General features: G+C 30.2%; 1 long non-coding RNA gene across 1 annotated transcript; it reads right to left on the reverse strand.

The window, feature by feature from the left end:
- Window positions 1-1,437: 1,437 nt before the first annotated feature.
- On the reverse strand, window positions 1,438-7,572 carry LOC129976183 (uncharacterized). Its single transcript, XR_008785098.1, has 3 exons — window positions 7,457-7,572; window positions 5,755-5,863; window positions 1,438-4,362 (listed from the first exon to the last, which is right to left on the reverse strand). It is a non-coding gene; the product is annotated as an uncharacterized LOC129976183 (long non-coding RNA).
- Window positions 7,573-23,734: the final 16,162 nt, after the last annotated feature.

A 23,734-nucleotide genomic window follows, 5' to 3' on the forward strand; every position in this document is an offset into this window, starting at 1 on the left:
AATTATGCTAAACTTTTAATTTAGGGAGGGTTTAGAATATCATTACAATTTAAGAATATTTAATAAGAGGACCCATTCTTATCCGATTCGAAGTACGTTATAAAAGTTTACGTTTTACGTAGAAGTACTTTAAAAAGCAGAATTGGATTAACTGCTGTAACGAGACTGAAAACTAGTTAATAGTAGAAATGGTTAAGGGCTCCGTTCCCTACATAGTAACCAGACAAGCTCCGTCATCGAAGATCTCATAAATTAGAGTGACTTAAATTTAAGTTTTTGTATAAATCGACTTTAATGAAAAAAATATAAGGTGGTTAATTACAATTTATCACTATGAAACAATATCGCCTAAATAGAGATTCACCAGTACTTGACAGTTAAATTCCTATTAGTTTCCCGCTCTAGCGATCATTTCCAATTATCATTTCGAAACCTTCTGATCAGATGTTGGCCAGGCATCATGATCAAAATGTTTCTCTTTCTAAATACAACTGAAGGCAACACGCTAGCTTCGCCGACAAGCCACGAACTTCCACCAACTGAAAGGAGTGGTTAATTTTAAAAGTCCCTTCAATTTACGTTCTGTTGCTTAAGATACTCACGAGACATAGTTTTATGAATCTTTGCACTTAATTTTTGAGACCCTTTAAAATTCATATGACATGTACAAGTCATTAGGATTCAAATTAAGGAGATGACGGATTTGTCTGGTTCCTAAATTTTTAGATGGAAAAATGGATTGGTAAAAGAAACTTCAACTCTGTAGCATTACAATTCAACTAAATAATTTTTAATTGAATGATGAAATTACTAATTTTAACGTTCACTGAGCAAGGGGATTCTATGATAGTTAAAACGGGCAACTAAGTTTGGATAGTTTTAGGTCACTAATTATTTTTATTTGGAATTTAAGGAGTAAAATTTATTAAAATGAAGGATGCAAAATTAAATTCTCCGAAATAAGTCCTTAAATAAATTCGGTAATATTCAAAGCTATAGATAGCGTTCGAAACCCATTAATATATAAAACAAATTAGCGACTTCTGAATGGCAGCATTAGACGAAGCTAACTGAATGTTTTTTTTAAATTTAGGATAAAAAATACCAATTTGAAATTAATAGTGTTGGGCCAGTTTTAGATTAGCGATAACTAAGTAGTTTCATATTCAGGATTTATAAGTGTCAAAGAAAGCGAATTCAAATTCAGACTAGATTGAATTTACCAACATATTACAATCCATTTCAATATTCACGATTAAATTTCAAGAAAGTTTCACTACATCGATTTAACTATACATCGCCCAGCCTTGAGATACATAACTTAATATGTAATCAATACAAAATTTGCTACAATTAGTTAATAAAAATCATCTATGTATTCTTAACGATTTGAAGTATTCTGTATAATAAAAAGGATTACAATCTAGGTTATCGAGACAGATAAGACATTGACTAGGATTTACATACAATATTCAAAATTTACAAATTTAAGCCTTACTTTAATGAAGATCTTTAAAATGGCAAGGGAACTTCAATGAAAGCCGAATATTTTTAAATCTTGCATAACTGCTGAATTGAAGAGATTTTAACTATGGAATATAACCATCGACATAAAAGCATGCGATGCAAATTCTGAAGTCGTTATTTGAAGAATATGCAAGTTCTGAAAAGAAAAGCGAGTACCATTTAAAGTTTCTTGTACGAAAATTAGGACAAAAATTAATCGAGCGAGACATTGTTGAAGCTTTCTGCAGTAAATTAAAAACGATTTAATGTAAACTTTAGATTAAAAATGAAACGGACCTTAATACGAATTGAATTTATGTTAGCGATGAATTAAAATGGATCAATCGGAATCCATAGCTGCACGAATTAAACGGTTTGTTGTAAAGACGCCGTTCGCAATCAAGTCTATGGCTATTTCGATCACGGAAATGGCTCTCAAATCTGTTAAGGACATTACTTTGCACTGGAATCCTAAATATTCTGGTCAAGCCTTTTCCTAGAAAATTATCGGACGATTGAAAAAACAAGCGTCAGAATGAAAGGAGTTATTTCTATGCGACTAAGGATTTCACCTACCATTGTCATTCCAATCTAAATCTAGGAAACAGAATTATTTTAAACCACGACATCAACTCGGACAAAGATATTCCGATAATTTTGTTATGCGATCTTCTTATAATCCTACCACGTTTAAATAGTGCATTTTTAGATTCAAAAAGTATTGAGGAAAGGGGGATGGGAATTGAACGAATGCGTTAAAATTTGAACCTCTAATTTAACTTCCTTGTCAGGCTTCCTCAAATCAGGGAACTAATATCTTGCCAAAGAATTGATCTAAAGTTATAGCAGATTCCATTTTATTAAAGTTAAGGCATAAAACGATTTTATGTGGAATTATTTTATCCATTTTTAGTAGATCCTCATTTTGATACCAGCCAGGAGACCAAAGAGATATTTTAGACTATTTGCCGTAATATTCGATTGGAAGGTTAAAGTCAATATACGATTAAAAATATCTTGAGCAATTCATATCTTACTGAAAAATATACGAGCAAAAGTTCAAAACACGGTATTCCCGTGTAGAATTTGTTAACATTGCAATGATTAAAGCAGCTTAAATCTAGCCTCGCTGTAAATTTACAATAGTCGCTACCAATATTTGAAATATAAATTGCACTTAACAGGTTCCTACCTTTAGACCCTATCATACTAAGATTTAATCTGTTAAAGTAATACCAATCCCACTTTACGCGTCATAAATTTAAAAATTAGAGATTTGATCATTTTTTCCTACCAACCCAAATAATTAACACGTTAAATGTTGGTATCCTGGGGACCGATACTTTCCCTTTAGACCGCCGGTCCCAAACAGTCTAGACGGAAAGTAAACAGGGACCAGCATATTAACGTGTTACCCTCCATTCCATACTAACCTTTCTCGAAACTTTATTCTTTAGTTTCGACCCCGGTGAACCAGTTAAGTGCAATTTCTATTTTCAATATTGGCATTTGTAGTCGTTAACCAAGACTCGTGTCAATTAAATTCAAAGAATTGTTTGCTCCGATTCAGATCCTACACTTGGTGTATACATTAAATTATTATAATTAACTTATTTAAAGAATTTTAATATAGAAGCCATGTATGGAAAAGTTGCGTTTTTTAAAGGACAGTTGAAACCTGGCAAGGTTTAATTTTCCACGCCACAAATCAAGATTTAGGTTTAGTTTCTATTTTAATAAATTCCCCATTGACAAATTTGTCTTCTCTATTTCGATAGTTTGATGCTTCAATGGCTTTGAGAAAACAATTAAACTTAGCAACAGAGATAGGAGTACATTAAATAATTGCATAGTGTAATTATTGAGAATTGCAATGAAACTTCGAGAAAAAGAATAGTCATTATGACTAGAATATTGCGAAATCCGTATATAATCGAGTCAAAAAAGCCTACAACGAAGGAAGTTTAGGTTATTAAGGGGTGGAGTGGACATCGATTTTTAAATATCTTTATCACTAACTTCGTTTGAGATATTGATCTCATACAGAGAAGCTCGATTCGTTACTGCAATTGTGAAGGTAAGATGTACTGTCCAAGATAATAATCTTACGTATTTTGATACAGCTTAAGAAGCGAGTGAACTATACAAGGTAGAACTCAAATCTAAATAAATCAGGCGAAAGCCAAACAGACGATTCTGTAGATTTATAGTTGGAATTTTGGTCATTGCTATTGAAGTGCCATTAAGCCAATAGATTTTCAACGAATGTTCACCCAAGTTCGCAAAAACCGATATCTGTAACCTGCAGTTTTTTGTACCGATTTTAATCTAGAAAAGAATTCACGACTGGACCCTATGTCAACATTAAACTCTAGCTATGTAGGGATTGCTAGAATTCAAGTAGTTTGGTCCGTTTCATTCGAAATTATTCAAAATTGGATGTATAAAACAATCACTTTTTAATGTTAAAGAATAAAAGTATTGGAAGCCTACTAGCACATACATTGAAGTCCCCTGTACAATTGTAGGATATCGTTTACTATCAATTAAGTTAAATTTGATTTTATATCGAAGTGTACAAGCTTGAGGAAAAGTATTTCAGAAAGTGCTAACTAAACATATCAATGAACGTTTTTAAGGTCCAAGTTCACATATAAAATCATGAAATAAACGTTACTGTTTCATGATTTCAGAAGTCAGCCAGGGACAAGAATACTGAAATACGCAGTTTTACCATACAATTGGCAAGTTTTCCATCTCGGAACTTTGAATCAGCAAGATGCGCTACTTTATGAAGGCCAAGGCTGGACCATTGTCGAGGTATTCATGCTCACCGAGTCAAATTCATCGAAAGTTCTGAAAAATATTTGATAAATATAATGAATGTAAATATATAATGAGCAATCTTCAAATATAAGAACACTTATTGTATGTCAGGCATAAAGTATTACATTTATCTATGCATGCAAGAACAATAAAACCAACTGCGATGATTAGTATCTTGGTGCAAAAGATACAAAAATGCCCTGAATCCATTGCTATAACGCTTGAGTTTATCAAATGAAATATACCTATAACTGAGCATTATAACGTTCTGAATTAACGTAATCCTGGTTTGTCTAGGATTATCGATTTCCGATATTTAAATCTGTTCAAATAGCAATTTTAAATAAGTGTTCATTAGCATCCATTTCAGTAACTAAGTTGATTATTAGTGTCCAATATAAAGTTGGGCATCTAATTAAGAATATTGGAATTTAAAGGTAATAAATTCGATGCCTTTAGTTTTCCCTTATCTCCGTTTGTCCAAGTAAAAATAACTTGGAGTCTTCACCGTTGGAGGGAATTTAGAGAGTATCGAATACATTTTCAGATTTTATACTGCGCCAAACATTAAATATCAATTTGTCTATCAGAATGAAACTTAGAAGTAGCACAGCTGTTTCCAAATATTTTACGTAATTCAACAATACAATGAAATATTGCATTTATACAATATATATGTCCTAAGGATTAAAAGAATGCAACGCGTTGAAAAACGAAGCTTCAAATTTGTTTCGACAAGTACAAAGTAATGTTCGCTATATTAGCCAGTTTTTCCAATTCAAAAATGGGGTAAAATTTACAAGTCTCGAATGTATGTTCATATATCCTTCGTACGGACATCCGCAATTCATAGGCATAGAAATATTTCAGTCAGCGAAACGAATGAACAAATGGAAAACAATTGTTATTCTTATGCAAGCCATTTAATACTGTAATTTGATTTATTAAATTTTTAACAAAATTTGTTAACCCTTTGCAATCGCAAATAATTTGATAAGGGACTCATTGACTTCGAAAAATAAATTGTTTAAAATTGAATTTCCCCAGAATTGCAATCTACATCTTGCCAATCCATGGGCCGTTTCAGCTGTTACTAAAAGTAACAGATTTGCAGATTCAAAATTTTGAATATAAAAATCGCCTACAAAACACTTCAGTATCTCAAATACCTTAATATCAAAAGGATTAAAACCATTGCCCTATATAAGATGCATCTAACTACGGATTTGCCTCTTTTTCATACGAATATGCTTATGAAATTAGCATTTACAAAAGTTAATGCGACAATATTCTGCCATGTTTATTTTCTAACCTTTTGTTGATCTAACGGATCCAACATCAAAGGAATTTGAATATCAATATACAATTGATCAAGGACCTTAAAAATCGAAGACTACAATGAAACTTCATGGAGAAACTTACCATTGCAGCCTTGCACTCCCAGTGGTCGAAATACCAATTCGAAATTCTGAGAATGAAGTCCTTCCATTTGCAGTTCACTTTTCCGGCATCTATTCGAATTTAGACAGATCTATAAAGGAAGATATTTATGATTAAATGCCGGCAGCATTTTAGATTTTACTAATCCTACAAATTTACTTAAATGCCATACCTATTTTGAACATTTTATTTATTATACGTAAGATTATGGAAAGAACAGGAGATAGAAACGTATGATTTTTGCACTTTTAAATTACAGCTTATTAATTATTAAGTGCAGCTTTAAAATTAAATATTCAGCAATTCGCACATTTTGATGAATACTACTCGTTCATCGAAGAAGTTAATTATATTGTCATGTGGATGAATACTAGAGAAATTCTGAATTTCCCTGAACAAGGCAAATCGAACAACAAAAACATGCTAAGTGTGCAAAAATTGTATTTTCAGAAACGCAAGTTTTAAGTGCAAGAAGTGCCGAATTGGATAGAAAAGATTCAATTTCTAAGAACTCAACGGTTTGGAATCTTTATGGTTGGCGACTATTGAAAAATTCGACTTTCTGTAAGAATACTCATTAGGAAACGTGTTTTAATACTTGAACTGTCTTCATGAAATCTTCTGAAATTAGTTTTCCAAGTCATTAGCTAGGAAGTTCTCTTCTTAATACAGAAAAATGTTACTTCACAGCTTCGAATGCCATTTTCTATACTAAATTTTGCAAAATTCTTACGGAACCTCATTAATTAAATACACATTTTATTCGAATTTGGCATAATTGATATACTTTGCTATTCGTGAACTAGAGTAAGAATATAATTTATAAATATCCCATATTTTGATGTTTCACAGTTTTATTTTCTTTAATCCATGTATTAAAACTCTGCTATTTCGGTGAAATGCAGCTTGCTTGGTTCAGGAATTAGTTTATATTTAAGAGATCGACAACAATGACAGAACAAATCATCCGATACATTAACGACCCAGAAAAATGTTTCGGCACTTCAGTAAAGCCACCGTTTTCGATGTTTTAAAAATGATTTAATTGGTATAGTTCAGTTTCACAGATTATAGCCTGCATTATCTAAAAGTAAAACAATAAATTTTTGAAGCCTTTTCCCCACTCTTAAGTCATCGTATATATACGCGACCATTGACTTGTAAGTATCGCGTTTTAGATGCATTTTCAGACAAAGTAAATTTACTATATAGTTTCAAAGACGCAAATTTTTTTCTATCTTTTCCTGAAAATTTGTAATTAGCTGACTGAATGCTCCTTATCCAATGAAGGATAGATCTCTGCTCATTTTCTTAATCCTTTGAAAAAGTATTTTACCTTTAGATGAGCATTTTGCACGTTTCTTTAAGACGCTTAGGAGCAACAACAAGTCTTACCGAATTCAATGTGTATCATTACTTTCTTCAGAAAACATTTTATTCTTAAACTCATAAAACGAAAGTATAAATCACTCATTTATGTTAAATACTAGAAGAGTATTGTTAAGAAATTGAGTTTTTGAAATAATTTCTAACCAATTCAGATATTACATAAACAATTTGACGACAAAAAGGCGGAGAAAACGGTTATTTATGGTGGTAAGGGTTCCTCATATATACATAATTCAGTAATCTTTCTAATAAGTAGTTTTTATTCTTGTGCTATCTTTAACAAAAAAAGGCTTACCTGTGGATAAGGTATGTTAACAGGTCCAAGTGGTTCATTTATTGCAACACAGCAATCAATTTTTTTAATGAAAGCACGCAACAAATATAGCAATGAATCAACACAAAACTACAGCATAATGCAAAAACAACCAAACATTAGTCAGTTTTAAAGAATCTTTAATATCTCTTAACCAATCAAAATGCTTTTTATCGATATTTTTTGCCTGATCATTCGTATTTCATTTGAATAAAATTAATTCCTTAAGTAAGCTTCGATGTTTGGTTGAGCATTGTTAATTCGAATTATGATTTCTTCAATGATATATATATATATATATATATATATATATATATATATATATATATATATATATATATATATATATATATATATATATATATAGATTAGGTACATTTTAAATCTACCGTCATTGATTAAAAGTCTTCGAATCGACGTGACATGTCCATGTGCTTGCTGTGGGATATTTCATCATACGATGAGGGTTCAAAATGACAAGTTTTTTCGCCTCAAATTAATCTCCGTGTACTTTACGAATCCTAGGCTCAATGAACATAAATTTATATTTGAACCGTGCTAAGGAACATTAGAATGTTAATGACTATTTTCACAATGGAACATAAACAGTATTATTCACTAAATAGTCACCAATAGCTTTAAAAAAATGTAAAAGTAATAATCCAAAACTAACTGTCTCGCTATGCACCATAAGTGGTTTCTCTTAGTTGCAAAATGTTAATAACATATTAAATGTTTTATTAATTAATTTCTTTAAAAAAAGTAGAAGATTTGAAAAAAAGAAACAGTTAGTATCATAAAAGCCATGGCTTGTTGTTGTTTCTAATGGCTCTTGTCTAGACAAGCCGACTGAAAATGTATGAAAACAAGTATTTTTCTGAATATATATTTTTTTTAAATTTTATTATGTAACTTTCTTCAAAAAATTAAGTTGAAAATATTTATTTTGAAAAAAATTTAGTTTCGGAGAGTAAACCTGAAACTCTTGTATCTTTACTACGCGCACAGTGATTCATGATCACAGGTTTCTCTACAGAGATGTGAGTGAAGGTAAAAGTAAAGAATGTTTCTTTCTTTTAAAATTGAAACATCTTAAATATTATTTGAAAAATATTTATACTTTCAAATTATAAATTCAAAAGATAATTAAATCTAATTACAACATTATTTTGAGAAGTCATTAAAAATGTACTTTTCTTCTCTAACAACCTTCAAAGATTCATTTTATTTATTATTTATTACATTTATTTATTATTTATTATTACATTTTATGACAATATTTTAGGTGAATATAAATGTATATTTTGTGATGAAACAATAAAAATTAAATATCACGTTTTCATCCATGTTTGCTTTTTTCAAAGTCCACTGTCTCGTTAAAGCATTCGAATCTTTCAGTTCAAATTGATCAGATGCGTTTTATCACCACCCCTAATCGTCATCTGACAGAGGTTCAAAATTAGGATTTCAGTACCAAAATAGCCCTAGTGTTACTTTAAAACGGGACGTTAATATAATCAAACAAAACCACTTATTAACCTTTGTTTTGTGCTTTCAACACATTTGAAACAACATTCAATTTCAATTTAAAAGGCAATAAGCTGTGCTCTTCTAATCTATATTATTAAATATCTATAAATATCTTTTACGAAAGTTTTTAAGTCAAGCAAAAATAAGCAAAATTCTATTTCCAAGACAATGAATAATCATTCTGATGTCGATGGCTAGCTAAATCTTGAAAGCTTGGACAATTCAAACCGATCAGACCCTCTTTCATCTCCACTCCTTAGCTTTTGTTTTGTTCTTTCAACACTTTTGAAACTACATTCAATTTTAATTTGAAGAGCTTTTTTCAAACTCTGATCTTCTAATTATATTATTAAATATCTAAAAATATCTCGCTCGCTGAAATATTTTAGCCAAGCAAAAATAAACAAAATTCTGCTTCCCAATACACTGAAGAATCAGATTTTTGAAATTCTGATGTTGATGGCAGGTGAAGTATTAAAAATTTGGATGCCAGTATTTGTAATGATAATCCACGAAAAAAGTGTTGGTGACTTAAAATGTAACGAATATTATACTGAATAATATCACTGAATTTTATAAATTGGAGGAAAGAAATTGACAATTAAAAAATTTTCATCGTTTTCGTATTCTTTGGGATCCATGTATTAATTAAAGATTTTTAACGTATGTGACTACGTTCGGGATGAATTAAAAAACAAACAAACGTTGTTTTTTTAGATTAAATGAGAGATAAAGGAAAAATATATTTCTACATATTTAGAAAGCATGCATAGTATCGTTTACCCGCGCCCATCTATATAATGGAGGGATAGCTATATCGAATGCCATAGGGCCGCGGTGGCCTGGTGGTAAGGTCTCGACTTCGGAACCGGAGGGTTTCAGGTTCGTGACCTGATTCCACCGAAGAACCGTCTTGTAAGGGGTCTGTTACACGTTAAATTCGTCATGACCAAACGTCCTCCTGCTGGTGTTGTGTGGTGTGGAGAGGGGGGTGCCAGCTCAGGTGTCGTCCTCGTCATCTGACCGTGGTTCAAAATGACGAGGTCCGTCCCAAAATAGCCCCAGTGTTGCTTCAAACGGGACGTTAATATAACCAAACCAAACCAAAATCGAATGCCATAATAAAATAAGTTTAGTTACATTAACGCAGCACTAGAAATAGGATAGCAACACTAGAAACTGTGTAAATTTGAGACCCGATCAGACGACAAGGATGGTGCCTGAGCTGGTGCTTCCATTACAAATTTTCGCACCACTCCAGGGGAGGGTATTTGGCCAGACGAATTTTTTTGCTAACCACATTTGCACGACGATTCTTTTATGGAATTGGATTTCTGACATTGGACAATGGTTTTTTTAAGCAATAAATATACTCTATGCCAAGAGAATATACGAGGGTGATATTCTCTTGGTGTAGAGTAGGATATTTAATAACAGGAATATTTATTCTAATGATAGAAAACTTTCCCAACATTTCACAAGTTTTTTTGATACCACTGGGGGAAAAAAAGGGGGGGGGGTTGCTGTTGTACCTGTAAACAATTTTGCACCGCATCAATGACTTCTTCATAGGTTGCAATTCTTCTACCTCTTAGAGCTGTCTTCAATGGTCCAAACGTATGAAAATCGCTTGGAGCCGCAACGGCAACGTCGTGATGTTTCGGAGTTCCGCGGTGTGACAAAGTGGTCACGAGCACCTCCACATTGCAATTTGGAATAATCACTAATAGTTTGCAAGTTTAGGAAAATATTAACTGATTTAGAATAGTTTAGATGAGCGCATAAAGCTCTAACGTAATGAAATTTGGTGAAATTGTTTAATTAATATTTTTATGATATAATTATTAATTTAAAATACTATTTTGATTATTTATGGGGGAAAGAGAACTTTAATGGAATTACGTTACGCATGTCTTTTATTATGGGGACTGAATTAGATATTTTTATTAATTATTTTTGAAAAAAATCCAGAAATTGCACGCTATCATCTAAGGCCGAATTAGGAATAATTTTATGTGACTTTAATGCGCCAGATTGATAACAGGGTTATTAAATTTTCAGTCTCTCTATAGACGGAAAATTAATGAAAGAGTTGTTGACTACAACTTTAGGTCTTTTTCTAAAGCTGGTCACAGCCGAATTATAAACTGGCATCTAAAATAACTCGTTACGAATCTAGGATAATTTTTCCAAGAACTTCATTGATGTTCTTATAATAAATTTCGAAACGGGTTCAATTTGAAGGTCATCATGAAGTATTTTCTTTCTTATGCACCAGGTTGCATTAACAATTGCTAACTTGCAACTTCTGAATGTTTTGGCCGGAAGTGCCCCCCCCCCCTCCAAATTTGAGAGCAATACATCAACACTGGTCTTGAAACAGCTTTTTAGAGTAGAAGCTTGAGCCTAATCGAAAGCTTACTCCATGGAGCAATTCAGTTGTTGAGTTAACCCTCATAGTTGTATATTTGGTGAGGGCCTCATTAATATGACTATTAAAGCATAATTTAGCATATAAAACTCACCCTAAATATGCTCACTCCTTTACAAAGGGGACGGGCTGGTCAAAAACATGGAAAGGGTCTAGATCGGACATTGCTAGGTTTTTTTTTAGTAAATAGGAGGAACACGCATTTATTTGAGTTGACTTTCGTTTTCCACCCGATGAGCTAGTACTGTAAAAGGGTCGTGTACTGTTGAAGTTGTGTAGTGACTATTTGTGAATCCCTATGCAGTGTAAGAATGGCGATATCGTCTGCAAAAATTGTTAAGTGACAATTCCTAATTCTCGGTACATCATTGACATAAATGATAAAAAGCGCTGGAAACTTCCTTTACGCACAACCGCTCAGAGTTGGTATGGGGAACGAAATTACATTGTTCACTCGTACCCTAAAATTACGAGAAAATAGGTACAAGCATACGAAAATCCAAGTCGCATGCACTTGAATAAAAGCCCTTCATGCCAAATTTTCTCAAAGGCTTTAGCTACGTCCAGAAAAAGTACACATGTGATTCCTTTTTTCACAAAGCTATCACAAATCAATTCTGTATCATGAATAAGCTGGCGATTCGTCGACAGATTCTTTCTAAATCCGAATTGTGCGGAAATTTTAATATTATGGACTCTGATAAATTGATTCAGGCGCTTTAGAAGCGCAGATTTGTACACTTTGCTTAAGCAACTAAGTTGCGAGATGGGACGAAAATTTTGAGGTAATGAGAAATCAGAGTTTAGTTTTGGAATAGGGACAACCACAGCTGTTTTCCAGCATTTGAGGAAATAACACAATTCTGACAGTTTATTTAATAAAAACTTTAAGTATAAAATAAATCTAGGTGGAAATTTCTTAGTCATGCGATTACTAATTTGAACCAATCTTGCTGATATGTTCGGCTTGAGATTTTTCATGAATTCCATGACCTCCGCCGTGCGAGTGTAATTGTGAAAGAAAAGAAGAAATGACACAAACGGACGTTATAGTAACAAGCTGTTAATAACTCAAATTCTTAAATATAATATAGAGGGTTTTTCTTTATTTTGGATACTTCTTATGTTACAAATTTTTACTTATACCTTTCATTGCTTTTGAAATAATATTACTCATATCTAAATTTACTTCTTATAGGCGGGTCTTAAGCAATGGAATCTTCTAAGGACTTTATCGGCAACAGACGAAAGTACCTCATGGAAGAATTGACGGTTGCAGCAGTCGGGGGACAAGTGATGAATCCCCCGCCTTTCACTTTGGAGCTTTACAGCTTGATAAAACTTACTCTTCCATTCTGCAATCACGGCGAAATTATTAAATTGATAAAAAAAAATAGACTTCGATGTGGAATTCAATGTCAGATTGCGTTTCTTAAATTCGGAAGAATGGAATTTAGTTAAGAACAAGGTTGAAGAATTGATAACACAATTGGGTATTTCTGATAAAATTAAAGAAACGATTTTAGAACTGTTTTGGTGCCTAGCTTGCAGAATGCTCCTGTGGATCGTCACTTATGCAGAAGGCAATGAAAGGGAATATCTGCAAAGCTTTTGCTGGACAAATCGAGGAAAAATTGACGGTGAAAGTACTGCCAAATCTATAATTGAAAACAAATTGTTGCCAATCCACGATCGTTTTAAATTTGCTTGCAAATTTTGTTTGATCAACGAATGTCTTGCACTGTGGTACGAAATCTCTTCAAATGAGAGAAATATCTTTTATACGCAAGGCATGTGTTCGCTATGTGATATCTGTCATACTGTTCCCAGGTAGAAAATCATATTCTTACAACGCTCTAATTTATTCTTTGAAAGCGAGATATTTTCAAGCTGTGAAGTATCTTATCCAAATTCAGACAAAAAAGTTTAAAAAGATATATTCAAAACGTTGTTTGAAACGTATGTCTGTCGGACTAGAAACTATTATGTTCTATGATGAAGATCAGATAGACATATGTCTCTTTTTGTTAAGCCAATTTGACAATGAAACTAAGTCATTGTTATTCAAAAAATATGCCTATTTATTACTGTGCGGTTTCCTGCACTGTTCAGATGAAAAATATTTCATCATATTTTTCCAGAGAGCTGTTGAAGATGGATTGTCTAAATCAAACATTTATGGATTGTTATGCTTTATTTTTCAAAAGTTTAATTTAGGATATTTTCAGTATCAGTGTTATATGAATCTTTTTATTGATATTTGGCGTAAACTCCCCAATTCTACAACAGACTACTTAATGACAACAGATGTAGGCATCTATTGTGTCAGCAATTTGATCAGATATTATTTTCCATTTCTTTTAAGCAGAGGGGATTCTCGTGAAATGGAGTGTTTCTTGACTGGAAACTCAAAACAAAAGGCTTTTAAGGATCTGCTTCCTTTTCATGCTAAGAGATGGAAGTTTCTGAAATTCCTAGTTGAAGAATATATAATGTCCAATACAAGAATGAGGAGGGACAGAGTAAAATTATTAAGATATATGAATATTGATAAAGGTAATCAAGACATCTGGAAGGACGTAAACAAGTTAATTCGCCTGATAACAATTAATAAATATTACATTACAAGAAATAAGCAATCAAAACGTATAGTTTAATGACATTTAAATCCTCATTACTCATAATTATTTACATATTTTGCAATCAAATGAACAACATGCATGTGCAAAATAAACTTTGTAATTTATCTGTTAAATAATATTCTTATACAGATCTTCATTTATGTGGTTGCTTTTGCTAAAATTATTGCATATGCAATAAATACAAATGAAAAGATAGATTTGTACTGTATTTATTACTTACTTATGCAGATTTTTATTTAATTGGTAATTTTGATATAATTATTACAAATGCATGGAATAGGAGATTTGTGCTAGAAGCAAGAGTTGCTTTGTACTTCATTTATTAATGGATGTGCAGATGTTTCTTAATTGAATATGTTGACAAATTTGTTATGTATGAATTGAATTACAAGTGAATTACGGACACATGCAAGAGTTGTTTTGTATTCCACTTATTGACATTATTTGCGTAGATGTTTTTTTAATTAAGTATTGTGGAAAATGTGTTATGTATGAATTTAATTACAAGTGAATTACGGACACATGCAAGAGTTGTTTTGTATTCCACTTATTGACATTATTTGCGTAGATGTTTTTTTAATTAAGTATTGTGGAAAATGTGTTATGTATGAATTTAATTACAAGTGAATTACGGACACATGCAAGAGTTGTTTTGTATTCCACTTATTGACATTATTTGCGTAGATGTTTTTTTTAATTAAGTATTGTGGAAAATGTGTTATGTATGAATTGAATTACAAGTGAATTACGGACACATGCAAGAGTTGTTTTGTATTCCACTTATTGACATTATTTGCGTAGATGTTTTTTTAATTAAGTATTGTGGAAAATGTGTTATGTATGAATTGAATTACAAGTGAATTACGGACACATGCAAGAGTTGTTTTGTATTCCACTTATTGACATTATTTGCGTAGATGTTTTTTTTAATTAAGTATTGTGGAAAATGTGTTATGTATGAATTGAATTACAAGTGAATTACGGACACATGCAAGAGTTGTTTTGTATTCCACTTATTGACATTATTTGCGTAGATGTTTTTTTAATTAAGTATTGTGGAAAATGTGTTATGTATGAATTGAATTACAAGTGAATTACGGACACATGCAAGAGTTGTTTTGTATTCCACTTATTGACATTATTTGCGTAGATGTTTTTTTTTTAATTAAATATTGTGGAAAATGTGTTATGTATGAATTGAATTACAAGTGAATTACGCTCACATGCAAGAGTTGTTTTGTACTCCATTTACTGATATTACTTGAGTAGATGTTTTTTTATTGAGCATTTTAACAAATTTGTCGCGCATGAATTATCTATGCATTGAAGAGGAGCTTTGTAATCTTTTTGATTAATAAAACTATTTATATATGCATTTTTTTAATTTATTATTATTTTTAAAATTAATTAATAAAATTTAATAATGTGTAATATTATATATTGAAAATATATAATATTATATTTATATTACATATTTTGCATAAGTATAAAGTATGTTGAATACAAAATCGTAAAAGTTTGTCCGCAATTACACAATATTCAAAGAAATAGGAAATTTAATCCTAATTATCGAATATTTTAATTCTTGACAAATGTATAGCAATTTACATTCTTAAATATACAGTTTGGATTCATTTCTTTAGAATGTTTAGCGACTTTAGATTTAAAATTTTATTCCGACATTTGTTTTCATAAAAGGTTATATTCCACATTTTGAAATGAAAGTAAATTTTCAAAACCTATTTATTTATTTGTTCCTACTTTTTAATCTTTAGCCTGTTTTAAACATATAATAAAATTTTATTAAATTTCAAAGTTTATATCGGATAGATAAACAATTAAAATTAAATTAATTATTAAGTTATAGAAGTGTTAAAATCGTTCACAGTCATCAGAAACACAAAGTGTGCTCAATTTTACTATGCGAAAAAGAGAGTGGAAAATTGTTTAGAAAGTTTACATGTTTAAAATTTATATATAAATCAAATTATATGAAGGGTTTTAAAAATTTATTACTATATATTTGAGATATGGCCTCCGTTCTAGGGATAATCCTTGCGTGGGTCAAGAACTTGTGAGTGAATGCTGGTTTCAATTCCCTAACCTACAAATTTGCCTGCCTAATTTAAAATATGCTAGAGCTAAGAAAACAAGGTTTAAGTTAAAGAAAATTTAATTACAAAATATTTACAAGACTTTGTACAATTGCGAGATTGGTGAAAAAAACACGCTTAAAGATTAAGTCAGAATCGTTCCGAAAGCGGCAGTGTTTTTTTTCTCTTGCTTCGCTGGTTTAAAAATAGACTGAAGGAGTCGTTAATTTGCATACTTGCGGAGATCAAAAATTAGCACCAAGCGGCACTGTCAATTTGATTTGAACCTCGTGGCAAATGTCAGTTTGTATTTGCACTTTGTAGTACCGCTACAAACTTGCTGTACCTAATTATATATACTCCAGAACTTTATTTTCATCATATGTATCTTATAATAGATTATATATATATATATATATATATATATATATATATATATATATATATATATATATATATATATATATATATATATATATATATATATATATTGAGTATTTTTGAAAATAAAAGAGAACACAGTTAGTTCAGCTATATAGAAATTAAAAATAAATCGTTTATCGACGATAATTTAATCAAGTGAAATCCTGACAAATAATCAAATCATAAGAAATTATAAATGATAGATATTTGAATCAAACTAAGGCATGCCATAAGTAATCCCGACATATGATATTTAATCATAAATCAAAAATAATTTTCATATATCATTCAAATTTATACACAATAATTCATTAATCAATGTAAATTTATTTAAAAAAATCATAAATTAAAGCTATTTTAATCAAGAGAATTCGCATCGAAATTATTCAGTCATAAAAATTTATTCATCCATAGGTTAAATTAAATTTACGTTATTTAAAAATAATTAATTCAACAAAAAATAAGTCGATGATAGTTAAAAATAATAGTATATCAAAATTTATTGAAAAAATATCACAGATCGAAAAGTGTTAAAGGAAACAATAAATAAAAATAATCTGAATATTAATAAAAATTGACTCATTATTAATTTCATTCTAATATATTAATATTGGGGGGAAATAAATTCACATCAATAAAATCTAATTTTAAGATTCTTTTATTGATTGTATTACATACAACAAAAGACGATTAAAGAAATTGCATCTCACATAAATCAGCTAATAGTCAGCAAATAATTCAGTAAGCTAAGTAACATATTTTCTTATGAATTCCATGATTAAAAATTTTATTTCCAGAAAATCTTCCAAATCCATACCGTTCACAAATAAAGTATAAAGACGAATTCAGTAAGTTTAGAATAAAATTTAAGGTTGAATTATTCGAATTTCTGTAATATGAATTGCCGATTAACTAGATCCATTTGAGAGGATAAAAGTAACATGAAAATAAAACCATTTCTCGTTTTAAAAACAGCCAAACAACTGACCCTGACAGCTAATTTTTTGCAGTAACACTTCAATATAAAATGTATTAACCCTCTGGCTGCATAATTCTTTAAAATCACTATTTAGATGCGATGTTTGCAAATAAGTTCAAATATTTTTCAAAGAAAGTGAGCTGATACTATATGTTACTCGTTAATAATAGAATAAAAAATCTTTAATCATAAAAATAAACTTTCTAAACTGCGATAAACGCGGGATACAATAGAAAATGGACTGATTAGCAATCTCGAGATACGCAGCTGGAGGGTTAATGAGAAAGTAAATACAAAAATAAACGAAGAAAATAATATCCGTGTCTTTATTAAATGAATATGTTGTAAGATATTTTTTTTTCCTATGAGAAATGATTTTTAAAGTTAATTATTCTTATTTTCTTTTCCCTAAAAATCTAAATAATTGGCTAATTTGTTGAAGTGTACTGACAGAAAAAGTTTTTTTTTTAATTTTTTATTTTTTTATTATGATGTTCTTAATAGATAATAGGTTTAAAATAACTAGTATTCTACAGCAACACAAATATTTCTTTAACACATCTACCCGAGAGATGGCGACACTAGCGTAAACTCATCAAATTAGAAATTTCCTTAATTCGAATTTATAAAGAAGCACAATCTGATTGATTGAAATTCTTGGAGATAAAAATTTAACAAATTTTATTCATTAATTATTAAATAACATCCATGGAATAAAGAAGCCCTGCCAGAAGCTTGTAGGTAAATAATTTATATTTCTGTGATCGAAATGTAGTAATAAGACTAGTAAAAATATACTGATTCCACACGAATTAATGTTTGCAGATTCATATGCAAAGATATATATAATTTAGGATGAGAAAAAAAAATTATTTCAAATAATACGCACTAACATTTTAAAAGTCGAAAATTCTTTATCATATTTTTACAATTCCATGCATGTTACTATTCTGTAACTATTTTTAAAGGCGAAAAATACAAATTATAATTCAGTCTAATAATGAAACTTCCAAGAAAGTCACCAAATGGCAAATTACTGAGCATAAACTTGATTCTCTTAACCCTATAAAATTTTAAAGAAATAAAAATAGATCAAATTCTTCGTTGTTGGATTCCAAGACTTTGTAAATAACTGGAGTACCAATTTGATGAAGATATAAAACTACATTGGAGGCATTTTTTAAGTTTATATTAAAAATATTCTCTATTTCAGAAATCAATGAGAGTTTTTTTTTTATATCATGTGATAAACATGATGTTGTTTTGATTTGGGCTTTTTGAAGCCTCAAAATTCATGAGCAGATAATTGGCTTTTGAAGACCGATATTGGGTTATTTTAATAAGATAAAGATGCTCGTTACATTTGGCGACTTATCGTTAACAAAAAGTTACAACTTGACGAGAATGTCTGCCACATACCCGATTTTCCTGTCTGGCCAATAAAGTGCATGGGTCGTAAGAAGTTATTGAAGACGCACACAAGGAATTATATATATATATATATATATATATATATATATATATATATATATATATATATATATATATATATATATATATATATATATATATATATATATATATATATATATATATATATATATATATATATATTTATATATATATATATATTTATATATATATATATATTTATATATATATATATATATATTTATATATATATATATATATATTTATATATATGTCTGATCAGAAACTGATTTGGACCACTCATTAAGACAGAACTAACAATTGATTCAGGTAGTCCCTTCGGTTGCACACTATTCTGAAGTTAGATTATATTATTTCACATTCAACAATATTATTTTTAATATAATATAATAATGTACAATATTGGTGTGGTACTAAGAGCGTTCTTGAATTACTGAGATATCTACAAATTTTTCGATCCTCACCTATCCGGCACATCTCCATTTTTAGGGGTTTCAGGCTTATATGAATCAATCAAAAAATGTCCGAGTGTAAATGTTTTAGGTTGCTTCACATTATAGTATAATATTGTGGGACATTATATTATATTCTACAATATTAAACAATATTAATGTTTAATATAATATAATATTATTCATTATTTGTATGCTACTGGGGAATTTCTTAAATTCATGAAATATCTACATACTTTTTTGACAATTTTCCATTCACACATCATTATTTTGATCGGTTTCAAACTTTTAAGAAGCACTCAAAAAATTCTGAGTATTATCAAGTTGCTCTCTTTGATCGGATGGTGTGCTGAATGTGTGGTTTTAACCATGCATCAGTTACAAACACAGTTACATCAAATCTTTTTACTTTTACTGATTTTTGCCTGGTTTTTTGAAACTTAAATTCTAATTAAAATATTTAACACTCGCTGTTGTATCGAAATTTCTTATCCTGATGGAAGATTACTTTTGGTTCTATCATTATAAAAATTTATTGAAAATAGTTGCCCATATTAACTCAGGCAGACTTACTTATACCATACTGGAATAGTGTGCAAAGTTCCATCGGGAGTGCATCCAACATTTGGCGGAAAGTTTAACGTACTTGGCGAAGAATAAATCTGAATGTAATCGGGCAGAACGATTGGAACAGTAAGGAAGAATTTTGAAATGGATCAATTTGGTGTCTTCAGAAAGTATAAAAATTAAATTTTAAAAATACATCTTAATAATATCAATTTCTAAAATATGTATAATTTAAAAATGCTTATGCAGTACGATTTAAGTGATTTAGATCAACAAAATTGCGATTTAAGAACTTTTTCGAAATAGGCGCTATAAACAACAACTAGTGTGTGTATTGTTCTTGGTCATTTGCTTTATAAAATATTGAAAGATTCCAGGGTTCCCTGCGAAAGCTAGATTATATTTCCATGCTTTGTCCTCAATAATGTTTACTAATCAGCTAAAATATTATCAAAAAAGTAAAATCCCCATCATTGGAACGTTAAAGGAATATAAAAAAGTGAAAAAAATCATGGAAAAGAATCAAGGAAATTACTGCAACTTATAAATGAGAAAACTATCTTGAAAATAGAAAAGTATCATTTTGATGATCATAAAAACATATCTTGAAATAGAGAGATAGAAATTGAAATTGAACTTTATAAATCTGTAAAGCTGAATTTAATATAAATACAAATGAAAAAATATACTTTAGAAGATTTAAAAGCCTGTGAAAATGCTCGGCAACTCAAAATAAACAATTCAAACTTTAAAGTCAAAATGGTAAAATAGATGGCGCCACATCAGAATTTTTTTCGCTTTGCATACTTCTTGCAAACAATTGTGAGAAACAAATATTAAAGGGCATAAAATTAAAAAAAAAAAAAAAAATTAGAATAATTGCTTTATATATATATATATATATATATATATATATATAAAATTCGTAGTTTTGACTCAAAATTTCTTGTATTTGTTTGGCACAAGAGAGCTTAAAATAAAAACCAAACGCTTTGTATTCCTTGCTGATGTAATAATTACAGTAATTACGAAGTAAATAATTACATACATCTTCGAAAACAAATTATTAATTGAAAAAACATGAGCATTTAAAATATAGGCCTATAAACACAAAGAAAGATACAGTTCCAAAAATAATTTTTTTTTTTAAATTTCAGAATAATTTCAGATTAAATTTCAATAACTTTTTAAGGATTCAGAAAATTATAGAGAATTTCCAGGTTTAAGTTTTTTCAATCATTACAATACTAATTCTTTTCACATTTCATATACAAGAAAGTGATACTTTATCGAATGAAAAAAAAAATTACCAACAGATATAAGCTTTTACTTGACGTTGCTATAAAAAAAGAAATATTTTACTTCATCCAAAAAGTGTTGAAATAAATAAAAAGGAATTGTAATTTCATGACAAAATTTACTTGAGAGAAATCTTAAGTGTAAAAGTAAAAGAAGTGTTATTCTCTGAAGCCTGCTTTTAAACTTTTCCGCTGCGTCGTTTTTATTTCGAAAGATTTCGAATCCATCACACTAAAAAAAAGTTTCCATAAAAAAATTGCAAGGTTTAACAATATACAAATTCACAAAAATGGCGAACTAAGTGTCAAGCGATATTTAATTTTGTAAACTCAAGAGATGAGAAAATTCTTTTGATTTGAGTTCCAATTCTTTTTTTTTTATTATTTATCCCGCTCATCATCTTTTTTCCTTTTTCCCAAAAATCTTTTTTCCCCTTCTTTTCCCTCATTTCAAACGGCCCTCTGCTCCATTTTTCATCATCAATTTCTTTTTGATTTGGAACGACATCCTTTTCTACTTCGTATGAGAGAAACTGAAATAAATATGAAAGAAGGAAAAAAATTCAAATAAAATATAACATTGTGCCTCCCAAAACATTTGAAACTTTTGCTTTAATACAATTTTGCAATTCATTTTTTGAAGAATTTCTTCACAAATAATTTTGCAAAAGATTTATAAACTTTCTTGACTCAGTTTCTTTTCCTGAAGACCAATTGTACACTAAAGTTTTCTGCTATGTTAAAGAATCGTTTTTTTAAAAAAACTTGAAAGCTTTTATAGACTTCTGGCTACTAAATGTTAGCAACATTATGAATAATATTTTAACCAAAACTCATTAAAAAATTTCTACAGTTAGAATGATAAGATACAGAGCAATCAAATTTGGCTCATGTTTACTTCTTATTAAATAGAGATGATATAAAAATTTTTAGAATTTCCAAATTTTAATTCATCATTTTTTTTTCTTTGAAATTTGTTTGGTTTCGTTATATTAACGTCCCATTTAAAGCAGAACTAGGGCTATTTTTGGACGGACCTCGTCATTTTGAACCGCGGTCAGACGGCGATGACAATATCTGAGCTGGCACCCCCCACTCTTCACACCACACCAGTGGGAGGAGACTTCAAAATTTGTAATATTAGTTTTAATTCAATATGAATTTTTATCTGATTTTATTAAATTTTTAAAATGTGTTACATCAATATATTTCACAGAATTCTTTATTGCATTTATGCACTAAAGTATTTATTTCATATCATATAAGAGCATTTATGATGATGTCGTGTCCGAGTTGCCACGGAAAGGGGTGCAGTAGCTTCTGAGGAAAAAGACCCCTAAGCACCCGAGAGCAGAAGTCTGATTTCTAGCTCATATGAAGATGACACACATACTTTCGCTTGCACAACCCCTTTTTACAGGTGGGGCACATTCACACACCTTACAGATCACAGGAACAATCATGCCCGAACCGGGATTTGAACCCGGGACGCCCAGATCACGGGGAAGATGTGCTACCTCTATGCCAGGAAGCCGGCTAGGAGCATTTATAATTATAACAAATAAAATTGCTTTCTTAAAATAGTAAAGGTTATTGCTGATGGTTTGTCTTTGTTAGTGTAGTTTTAATATAACTTTATGCACAAAATTCAACTACTGTCGCAATCAAGCTAGACAAGAAACAGGACGATCTAATCAAGACTTTATTAACTATCAATCTGCCTCGTTTCGGTCAAATTCTCTTTTAAATTCCTATTTACTTTCTCGCATGCGATGTACAAAAGATAAGAATTTATCATTGTCAAGCTATTTAACCACGAAATTTTGAGGTTACCTGAATCATGATACTTAAAAAATGTTATCCTTTCGATTAAGAATTTCTAATTTCGAGTAATGTATGTACTTACGCGTATTAGTTTGGATTGCATGTATATTTTACGTTTAAAGAACATATTATTCAAAAAAAAATACAATTACATAAATCAGTGGTTCCCGACCCATAAATGCCTGCGTACCACTTAACCAGAAGTTCAGCTACAGACCTCCCGTACCGCGATTTAGGGGGCAACCTCCCCACAGGCACGGAGGCATTATTAATACTCCCCTTCGGAAAATTGACTCTTTACTCATTGCTAGATACTGAGAAACTGGTGTGGAAAGGGAAGGGATGACTGATATGAGCAGTGATACATTCATTACAGTCAGCTAGTGAGGAGGTGACTGCGCCACGCATGCATATAAGTAGACAAAGCCTCAAAGTATGCACGTGACAGAGTTCAAATGGAGATACATGACTTTCTGTTTATTTAATGTTGGTGAATATTCATTTGCTACATCTAAACATAAGTAGGTCAACAAGTTGTTCAAATAGCATCGGTTTCGAAATTCCCATAT

The sequence above is a fragment of the Argiope bruennichi genome, chromosome 7 (assembly GCF_947563725.1).
Source record: "Argiope bruennichi chromosome 7, qqArgBrue1.1, whole genome shotgun sequence".
Lineage (NCBI taxonomy): Eukaryota > Metazoa > Arthropoda > Arachnida > Araneae > Araneidae > Argiope > Argiope bruennichi.